The following is an 11,423-nucleotide window of genomic DNA, read 5'->3' as shown; positions in this document are numbered from 1 at the left end:
CTCACTGCATGCAGATCAATGACAAGAACGACAAGAATGCTCCCCACTTCCAATTTCATTTTCTTATCAACAGGGGGTGGAGTGTGGGGTTGTAGAGACACTGCGGGATCAGGTCTATGGTCCAACTCCCTTTGAAGCGTGGTGATGAGCCGAAACTCAGTTCTTCCTGCAAACCCTCCAACCAGCTTCCTATGACGTCACTGCATATTTCCCATCATGCACCAGAAAAAGTCAGAAAGAATCCGGACCAGAGGGACTAGAACTGAACCAGGGTCTTACAGACCCCCTCAGACCCACCCGGTCCCCTCCCACAACTTTGTGTGACAAGGTCCCGTGAAGTAAACGTCCTGGTCTGGTCCCGTTTCCGCTCTGATCCCACCGTGAGTCTGAGGGGCGTCACATCTCTCATTCATAAAACCCACTCTGGCGTTGGGTGCAGTCGTGCGACTTCGGTCGTGCATATACTAAAATTGGAACGATACAGAGAAGATTAGCATGGCCCCTGCGCAAGGATGACACGCAAATTCGTGAAGCGTTCCTCATTTTCATTTTTCATTTTCATAAATATCAAAACTTTTCATCAAATATTCATTTCAGTGATCTCAGTACAAACAGCGCCCCCCGCCGCCTCAGGAGAGCAGAGGAACTGCAGGCTGACTGGCCCGCTCTCAGGGCGCAGCTGGAGGAGCCGCCAGTGGATCAATCAACACTGCAAACTGGAGCATGGAGCCCAAAACATTACACACGGAAATATTCACGAAGGGATGCCGACACATTCTTTGACTTGAGGCCTTCATAATAACAATTGTGCTGGAATCCTTACAGCAAGACATTTACCTTTTGTAACAAATATGTTCCAGATATTGAACACGCACATCCGCAAAATAACCCCGGTGTTGAGTCTGGGACCGTGTCATATTCAATTTATCCGATTAACAACCACAAAAAACCAGCTGACGTTAATAATGACTCGGTTTGCGGGCTGCTGCTAGCTACACAAGCTAACTCAGTGCAGTCTCTCGTCTTTTAGCTTCTGATACTTACATAAAGTTTGCTGAATAAAGTTTTCCGACACATTCAGAGCAAACTACGACATAATCAACCGTTGAATTGCCATACCTCTCAATTGTCTGAATCCGTTTTATCCCGTTACAATGCACGTGGTCTCCGTCCCGTGTCTCCGGAGCTGCAGGTGACACGCAGGTGCAGCGTGCTCGTCTCGTGACTCCACTGATCCCAGACCAGCATGGTCCCTGGAAAACCTCCACAGACCAGAAACCAGCTCTCTGCAGCCTCAGTCCGACCACACTGTGGGAGATAAATTAAGCCCTTATCTTAATTTTATGATTTACATTTTCGAAAAGCAAGCGAGCTGCCTTTTAATCGCAGGCTGTTTTATTTCTCGTTTGCAATTGTGGCCTTTTCGTTTGTGTCTGTTGCCGCCATAAGTGGGAAAACAAAAGAATTGTTCTGCATTTAATTCATTTGCACTGACTTAGGCTACTATTGACATTTGCAGAATGCACAGAAATACACCGAAATCAAAATGAAACTGCTTATTTTCATTTATATAACCTATTTACCTTTTCAAAAGGCTGCTGTTCTATTTGTACAGTTGCCCCAGATAATGGAAAAGACAAGAGGATTGTATTATTGAAGTTTGAAGAGGATTGCACTTTATTTCCATGGGAAGGTCTGACACTACAGGAGGCCGATTATGCGCGTTCCATTCTGTTTTTGTTTTTTCAAATCCTCAAAATACAAAGGACACCAAAATCCGATTTCTTTACTGTATTTCTATAATTTCATCAATGCGACAAAACACAATACATTAATACTGTAATGGCAGTGAAACTCAAAGCACCAAAAATCGTTACAGCAGGGTAGTCACGTGGCGTTTCATTCTCTCCAGGATGTGCTGCAGGGAAAATAAACATTTCATCATGATGCTCATTATGTATTTTTAGCTAACTTACTCATTTCGATAGTAGGCTAATAAACACTTAGAGCCTGAGTTGCCTTCATATAAGGCTTATACAAGACTTTCTCAACACTCTTTGAACACTTGGGGTTGCTGACCCCTGATCAGGCCCAAGAACTGGAGCCTGCAAAAGGAAGTGTTAAAATACAACAGACGGCATGTTAAATCTCAGAGTGTACAAACAAATAAAAACTAATCATGAGTAGTCTACAGGAGCCTGGTCTGCAACAACACAGCCAGCTGATGTTGCAGGACCAGAGGCTGCACTCAGCTGGGCAGAAGGCTGAGAGGAGGCTGGGCTGGGCGCTGCTGAGGAGAGGCTTCCTGGCTGGATGTAGACGGCTGTGGAGAGGGCGGTCCCGATGCAGAGGAGGAGAGGTTGACGGCCTCGGAGGGGTCAGAGAGGACGGGCACTGTGAGGTCCTCCGGTTCCTCCTCCACGAAGCCTTCATCCCGCACCTCCTCATCATCCATCTGTTCCACCAGCCGATCCTCCTCTGGATTGTCCATGACAGTCAGGGATTTACCAGACCGACTGTACAGGACAGGCACTCCATTCCAAGCAGCTCCCCTGGAAAATAACACACATGTAAAGCACAACACACATTATGAAAGTCAAGTCAATAAAGTTCTAAAATATACTCTCCAATACTTCCTATCAGTGGCATAATCACCGTTACTAGACATAAGAATCCCATTCATGTCTTTCGGGATCAACCTGTATAATACATACATTGTGTTAAGTTTTAAGCTTTTAAAGTATTTAATTAAATATATGAGTTGATAATAAAGAATCATCCACGCCTGTGTAGGCCCCAGGAGGCCGGTAGCGCTCATCCGAGGACGCCTTGAGGGCTTTGCGGCTGAGGCGGTCCAGAGCTTCCCTCTCAGTGCTGCTGTAAGTCCTCATGTCAGACTTGCCCTTCCCTGCCTCCTCCATCCGGTCTTCATTCCAGCGCATCAGGCCTTCCAGGAGGTACGCCTGGAAGTGTGCATCACTGGCACTGGTCCCTGGAGGGCAGGAAAATATGAATTCTATGCATTTGGAACAAACAAAATAATTCAAACAGCAGTTTGCCTGAAAAGTAATAGCCCACCTGGGATGAAGCGGTTTAAATGGAGGTGGAAGGACTCAGGGAGGTGGAGCCACGAGCACAGCGGCAGCAGCAGAGCTCCGCACCACCCTTCTTCAGTGGACCCGTCTTTACGTACAGAGGGAAGCCCTCGGGGTCCTGAATACAGGCCGTGTGCTTCTGTGGTCTATCCAGACCTGTTGGATGCGCTCGTGGTCCAGCAGCGGTACTCCCAGATTTCCCTATTCCCCTTCCCACTGTCCATCTCCTCGATGAGCGCCTTAATCCTCTGCTGGTCTCCTCCACTCCTCGGGTCCTCTTACGGCAATGCAGCGCCACCCTCCCTCCTGCTGATCCGCAGTCATTCAGAAACATTTATAAAGCAGAAGGAAAAGACAAGTCAGCACGTATTCAAGGTTTCTGTTATCAACATGTTCCATGTGTCAGTCTGTCTTTGACAAATACTTGCACTCTTCTGCGTCAACTACCGCCTGGACCAGCTCTTCATCTGTGGGTTGTTTTGAGGTAAGAGCTGGTCTGCAGGAGGCTGGAATGGAAATACAGAAACATGACGTCAAGAGTGATAACAACAAGTATATACAGACATCGGCACAATGAAACACATACTGGGATGCAGCTCTGGGAGCCTGCGTTGAAGCCGAGACAGAAGCAGAGCTGCTGCTCACAGTGGAGGAGGAGGAGGAGGAGGAGGAGGAGGAGGAGGAGGAGGAGGAGGTGGTCCTGGCAGCAGCAGCATGGTTCCTCCTCTGCCTGTATCGGCTTCTAACGTAGCGGACGGCGTTCTCCATCTGCGTGCCTGGAGCTGGCGCCTTTTGCCGCAGGTAGTTGACGAATCTGCAGATGATGCAGGTCCTCAGGCGACCGAGATCTTTACTGATCATCCAGCAGGTGTTCGATCATGTCAGTGTTTTGAAATGTATCACAGTGAAAACATACCGGATCTTCTTGGGGTCCTCAGACTCGTACAGGCTCTGCAGGGTCTCCAACTTGAAATCCCCGAAGCCAACAAGGGCCTGTCCCTCCTGTCCCGGCTGGAGGGACTTCACCCGGGCCTCCTCAAAGGCTTTGTGGAACCTGACGGCCTCCCCAAAGTCCGGGTATGCTGAGGAGTACCGGGTGAGGGCGTCCTGCAGGTCCACAAAACAGAGTCAGAGCTGCTGCAGTCAGACTGGATGTCGGAATCAATCGGGTCCAGTCATTCACCTTGTTGGCCATCAGTGGGGACTGAGACCATGTTCTCTCTCGATCCATCTGGTGGGAGGAAACCAGGTTCACTGCGGAGCCCACGTCGTTCTCCAGCAGCCAGTGGAAGGTCTGGCCCCGGTACCGGCCGAACTGGACCCTCCACCGGCTGAACACCGGGGTGGCGTTGGTGACATCTCCACCCTCGGCGTCGACGTGGGCCCGGGCCGCCTCCTCCACCTCCTCTGCTGGTCTGGCCCTGTAGCGGCCTTCTGGGGCCCCAGAGCCTGAGCCTCAGCAGAGGCCTTCAGGAGAAGGGTCCCATTAGGGGCCCTCCTAAATGTTGGATGTTCCATCTGAGCAGAAAAAATGACAATGAGCAGAGGACTGCAGCAGCACTGGAAGAGGACTGAGAACAGAAGGTCCATGGAGGACACCGGTGAGGAGAACTTACTGTAGAGGCAGAATACTGTGATCTCAGTTCCTGTAAAGAACAGAAAACTATTCAACCTGTTTGTCACTCGTCTGTTTTAATTAGTGACAGCCTTACAGATCAACATTCTCTCATTCTATATACACACGTGTATAGATCTGTGTGTACACAGTCACACACATGTATATGGAAACCCAAATTATACACATGAATACACACACACACACATACATGTAGCATACATACGTACCTGTACCTGTACGTGAACATCTAATCATAAGCATATAAACATGCTTATTTATTAGAGCCATAAAGCGGTTTAATGTCGAGCATTAACGTACCAGCATGAATGTTAGCCTGCTATCACACCACATAGAGAACACGCTATGATGCCAAGCTATTAACACACATAGCGGAAAACTGTACATCAGCGTCTGACACAAAGCAGCACCTTTTCCACAATTATTTCGACACGTCCAGTTAAAAAACACGACGGTACCTCAGTGTGATTGAAAACAATCAAACTCCTGACTTTTAAAGCAGTTTTGCAAAATTATTTCTTTCGAATGACAGAAAAAAGTTGCTGCGGTACTCACAGTAGACTCCGTGACAACCAATGGCGGCGTCGAGGTATTCGGCATCATGCAAATTCGGCGCAATGGTGCTCGGGAAATCCCGAGTCATGTGACCTTATTGGAACAATCGCGGCTCTCCCATTGGTTGCCAAAAACTCGACAGAAGATTTTGGAACAAGCGAGCGACGTGATTGGCCGATTCGGCGGGAAAGGCGGGCTGGGGGAAATTGGAACAAATCCCGAGTCACGTGACCTAATTGGAACAATCGGGGCTCTCCCATTGGTTGCCAAAAACTCGACAGAAGATTTTGGAACAAGCGAGCGACGTGATTGGCCGATTCGGAGGGAGAGGCGGGCCGGGGGAAATTGGAACATTTGGAACAGAAAAGATTGGGAATCCAGAGGGACAGTCCACCCCCCCCCCCCCCCCCCCCCCCCCCCCCAACCACACACACGCACACACAGGCGAAAGTGACGCAATGGACGTGAGAGGAGGCGAGCTGTCGCGGGTCGAGGAGCGGAGGACACTGGGACGATGTGTTGGCGGGTTGTGGTTCGAGGATTATGAACACCGTGTTTATCAGAGGTAGTCTCGAACCTGCGATCTTCCGCTCCACTGGCCGCTCGCTCCATTCTTCCGCGACATTAAATAGTCCCGTATAGAAATGATGACTTCATCCATAATATTAAAGCTACGTGAAATATATTTGCATCCTGTGTTGTTTAATATTATTACAATTTTTTTTTGACAATGTGGTACCCACATTTTTATTGAGTTGCCAATAAATATATGCACTTTGTTCGTTATTTGTCAGTTACTATTAGTCTATAAATGTGTATTAGTTCTACTGTAACTGCACGAGTGTAAACTGTATAAAATGCTAATTTTTAAATAAGATTTCTTTACTGTTTATTAATATATATTTGTCCAGACAAAGTACGTGCTTACTGAAGCTTATATTTGTTATTAATGTATCAATACTGTAAGTGTGTTTGTGTCAGAACATGAGTAGGAACCTGGTAGCAATTGGTGTAAATAGGGGTCATAAAAGGGTTCACACAGTATTCATGAGACAAGCACCTTCCCTCAGATCCCTCTGACCCCCCAGGAGCCCAGTGTTCAAGGACCAGCTGATGTGAGTGATTTACAGCCCCCCTGTCTTCAGCTGAGTAAACATGGCTGACTTCAGTCTGGTGGCAATTAAAAGCAGTACAATGAAGTAGAGTGTGTTTGGGAACAGCATTTATTTACAAAAACACAACGCACTCACTCCCATCAATAAACAGCAACAAATAGCTAACAATAATGAAATATAAAAGAGTATATATAGAAATGTAAAACAAATAAACATGATATACAAAGATATAAACAAACCAAAACAAAAGTAGTAGTTACACAGACAGGGTATTTACAACAGATGAAAAAGATATATTTACATATTTACACAGTTGAAATATTTGCAGGTGTGTGTGTGTGTGCGTGTGTCCCTAGATTTAAGGGGGTGGGTGTTCTTGTCTCCTGTGCTGCCAGTCACTCTTCGAAAGACTTGCCACCCGAGGAAGTGGGGCAAAAAGTGGCGCTGCCGAAGCGGCTGTGGCTGAAGTCTAAGGCAGCCCACATTTGTTTTTTTGTTTGTTTTGCATTTATTGAACGCCACCTTGCGGACATATTTCCGTTTGTGGGCTCCAGTTTCATCCTCCTCTGCCCTGCGCCGCCTGTTCTGCTGAGTGAAGTGCGACACAGAGACGGTGCAGCGGGAGCAGGATCCACCTCTGCAACAGGAAGCACTGGAGCTGGAGCCACAGCAGGAGCCGCCGAGGAGCGACCTGCACCTGCTGCCATCACCACCGGCACAGGGTTCACCAGGATGAACCGGGGCAGCAGAGCTGGAACATGTGGAAGAGGAGCGGCTGGAGCAACGGGCCGCACAGCTGTGGCACTCGCAGGACGTCTGCCCGGCAGCAACTTTGGAGCCTGTCCTGCTCTGCTGGGTGGGGGGACAAACTGATGTCGGGGCCCGGATGTAGAGGGAGCTTCAGCCAGTCAGTTCCTGAATGTTCTTGCGGCGATTAAACCTGCAGTCACACAATATAATCCGTATGGTAAACTGTTCAATCTTTGTTTTATTTTGTTTTTTGTCAAATATTAATGAAAAAAACTATTGTTCTTACCACTGAGTGAGACTCCTCTGATTCAGCACTAAAAGTTGAAGAGAGGTGGCCTCCATCAGGGTGTGGCAGTTCAGCACCAGGTCTCGGTCGTGGTGGTAGTCAGTCAGTACTTTAGTCCACCGGGGAAGGCGGACTCCACCCTTCTTGGTTGGGGACTTGTGCAGTGCTCACAGTTTGACGCACATGGCCTCAACAAGACGACTGGTGCTGGACCACTGAGCCGGCCCCCCTGGATGGCCAATCAGGCACCTCTTCACGCTGTCCACACCCGCTGTCACGCCTGTGTTCCTCGGGGTCTTGAAGCGTCCGTGGGCCAGCTTGGACTGGTGTCTGGGCTGGTAGTGGATCCTCCTCTTGTCCCCGTCAGGAAGAGCCGTCCACAGACGGATGACTTCTGCCACCTGCTGTTCATCCAGGTAGAGAGCCTGACGGATGGACAACAGGTCCTCAGCCAAATCCTGGACCTTGTCCCAGCCAGCCGCACCATCAGGCCCAAGAACTGGAGCCTGCAAAAGGAAGTGTTAAAATACAACAGACGGCATGTTAAATCTCAGAGTGTACAAACAAATAAAAACTAATCACAAATAGTCTACAGGAGCCTGGTCTGCAACAACACAGCCAGCTGATGTTGCAGGACCAGAGGCTGCACTCAGCTGGGCAGAAGGCTGAGAGGAGGCTGGGCTGGGCGCTGCTGAGGAGAGGCTTCCTGGCTGGATGTAGACGGCTGTGGAGAGGGCGGTCCCGATGCAGAGGAAGACAGGTTGACGGCCTGGGCTCTCCTGCTGGGTGACGGCCTCGGAGGGGTCAGAGAGGACGGGCACTGTGAGGTCCTCCGGTTCCTCCTCCAGGAAGCCTTCATCCTGCACCTCCTCATCATCCATCTGTTCCACCAGCCGATCCTCCTCTGGATTGTCCATGACAGTCAGGGATTTACCAGACTGACTGTACAGGACAGGCACTCCATTCCAAGCAGCTCCCCTGGAAAACAACACACATGTAAAGCACAACACACATTATGAAAGTCAAGTCAATAAAGTTTCTAAAATATACTCTCCAATACTTCCTATCAGTGGCATAATCACCGTTACTGGACATAAGAATCCCATTCATGTCTTTCGGGATCAACCTGTATAATACATACATTGTGTTAAGTTTTAAGCTTTTAAAGTATTTAATTAAATATATGAGTTGATAATAATGAATCATCCTTGCCTGTGTAGGCCCCAGGAGGCCGGTAGCGCTCATCCGAGGACGCCTTGAGGACTTTGCGGCTGAGGCGGTCCAGAGGTTCCCTCTCAGTGCTGCTGTAAGTCCTCATGTCAGACTTGCCCTTCCCTGCCTCCTCCATCCGGTCTTCATTCCAGCGCATCAGGCCTTCCAGGAGGTACGCCTGGAAGTGTGCATCACTGGCACTGGTCCCTGGAGGGCAGGAAAATATGAATTCTATGCATTTGGAACAACAAAAATAATTCAAACAGCAGTTTGCCTGAAAAGTAATAGCCCACCTGGGATGAAGCGGTTTAAATGGAGGTGGAAGGACTCAGGGAGGTGGAGCCACGAGCACAGCGGCAGCAGCAGAGCTCCGCACCACCCTTCTTCAGTGGACCCGTCTTTACGTACAGAGGGAAGCCCTCGGGGTCCTGAATACAGGCCGTGTGCTTCTGCTGGTCTATCCAGACCTGTTGGATGCGCTCGTGGTCCAGCAGCGGTACTCCCAGATTTCCCTATTCCCCTTCCCACTGTCCATCTCCTCGATGAGCGCCTTAATCCTCCTGCTGGTCTCCTCCACTCCTCGGGTCCTCTTACGGCAATGCAGCGCCACCTCCCTCCTGCTGATCCACAGTCATTCAGAAACATTTATAAAGCAGAAGGAAAAGACAAGTCAGCACGTATTCAAGGTTTCTGTTATCAACATGTTCCATGTGTCAGTCTGTCTTTGACAAATACTTGCACTCTTCTGCGTCAACTACCGCCTGGACCAGCTCTTCATCTGTGGGTTGTTTTGAGGTAAGAGCTGGTCTGCAGGAGGCTGGAATGGAAATACAGAAACATGACGTCAAGAGTGATAACAACAAGTATATACAGACATCGGCACAATGAAACACATACTGGGATGCAGCTCTGGGAGCCTGCGTTGAAGCCGAGACAGAAGCAGAGCTGCTGCTCACAGTGGAGGAGGAGGAGGAGGAGGAGGAGGAGGAGGAGGAGGAGGAGGTGGTCCTGGCAGCAGCAGCATGGTTCCTCCTCTGCCTGTATCGGCTTCTAACGTAGCGGACGGCGTTCTCCATCTGCGTGCCTGGAGCTGGCGCCTTTTGCCGCAGGTAGTTGACGAATCTGCAGATGATGCAGGTCCTCAGGCGACCGAGATCTTTACTGATCATCCAGCAGGTGTTCGATCATGTCAGTGTTTTGAAATGTATCACAGTGAAAACATACCGGATCTTCTTGGGGTCCTCAGACTCATACAGGCTCTGCAGGGTCTCCAACTTGAAATCCCCGAAGCCAACAAGGGCCTGTCCCTCCTGTCCCGGCTGGAGGGACTTCACCCGGGCCTCCTCAAAGGCTTTGTGGAACCTGACGGCCTCCCCAAAGTCCGGGTATGCTGAGGAGTACCGGGTGAGGGCGTCCTGCAGGTCCACAAAACAGAGTCAGAGCTGCTGCAGTCAGACTGGATGTCAGAATCAATCAGGTCCAGTGATTCACCTTGTTGGCCATCAGTGGGGACTGAGACCCTGTCCTCTCTCGCTCCTTCTGGTGGGAGGAAACCAGGTTCACTGCGGAACCCACGTCGTTCTCCAGCAGCCAGTGGAAGGTCTGGCCCTGGAACCGGCCGAACTGGACCCTCCACCGGCTGAGCACCAGGGTGGCGTTGGTGACGTCTCCACCCTCGGAGTGGACGTGGGCCCGGGCCGCCTCCTCCACCTCCTCTGCTGGTCTGGCCCTGTAGCCGGCCTTCTGGGGCCCCAGAGCCTGAGCCTCAGCAGAGGCCTTCAGGAGAAGGGTCCCATTAGGGGCCCTCCTAAATGTTGGATGTTCCATCTGAGCAGAAAAAATGACAATGAGCAGAGGACTGCAGCAGCACTGGAAGAGGACTGAGAACAGAAGGTCCATGGAGGACACCGGTGAGGAGAACTCAGACCATGGAGGAAATACAGTTTATCCAGGAGCGATCCAGTTATTGAGGATTGACCTCTCACTATCTGCACTGCTAAGTTTAGGAGTTGTGACTTTTCTCTTTCACTGTCATGTCCAGAATATACTTCACATATGTCTCCATCTCTGACAGCTGGGAGGGGATTTTTTTTTTTTAAGCAGCAGCACCAGCCAATCAGGGAGCTTTATTTCGAGGGTGTGGACAGGTCAGCTCGGAGCTGATCAGCTCCTCTCAGAGCACCACACTCCACAGGATTTGCGATCAGAAATATTCAACATGTTCATTATCTACAATCTCCCCTTCCGACGCCTCCCGAGAGGCTCTGACCGGAAAAAATCTCTCGGAACACACCGCACACTACACGAAGATCGGACCCGAACTCATTAGCATACTCCCGGACCTTGTCTTTGGTAGGGAGGAGAAGATCGGGGCAAAGTTCGGCCTGATCCTTCTGTAGTGTGTGCTGGACTGCAGGTTGACGTGACCTGCCCACGTTTCCCGCTGGGCAAAAACCAAAACACAGACAATAGAACTTCCGGGTCACGGAGATCAAAAAATCACATTCAAGTCTGCTCTGTGGCCGTATTTCAACTTTCCTTTATTTGATCTGTCTTAACAAACGGGATATTGAAAAACAAACCAATTTTCATTTATTTGTTTTCATTTTAAAAATGAAAAAAGGAAAAACGACTCATTTTTCAATATTTTGTTTTTTGATTCTTAATTGAATGTCAATTGAACGAATGATACACGGATTTGCATAGATATGCTTCAGTCCATCCACTCTTTTCATGATATATTTCTACTGAGGCTCTGGTTAAATAAATGTCTG

At 49.4% G+C, this 11,423-nt stretch overlaps 1 non-coding gene across 1 annotated transcript; it reads left to right on the top strand.

Annotated features, from left to right (window-relative positions):
• The first annotated feature begins 441 nt into the window (after positions 1-441).
• LOC115391176 (U6 spliceosomal RNA) lies at positions 442-547 on the top strand. Its single transcript, XR_003931737.1, has one exon. It is a non-coding gene; the product is annotated as a U6 spliceosomal RNA (small nuclear RNA).
• The last annotated feature ends 10,876 nt before the right edge of the window (positions 548-11,423 follow it).

This window comes from Salarias fasciatus, chromosome 6, assembly GCF_902148845.1.
Source record: "Salarias fasciatus chromosome 6, fSalaFa1.1, whole genome shotgun sequence".
Taxonomy (NCBI): Eukaryota; Metazoa; Chordata; class Actinopteri; order Blenniiformes; family Blenniidae; genus Salarias; species Salarias fasciatus.
The sequence above is the reverse complement of the archived record's forward strand: the minus strand, read 5'-3'. Positions and strand labels throughout refer to the sequence as shown.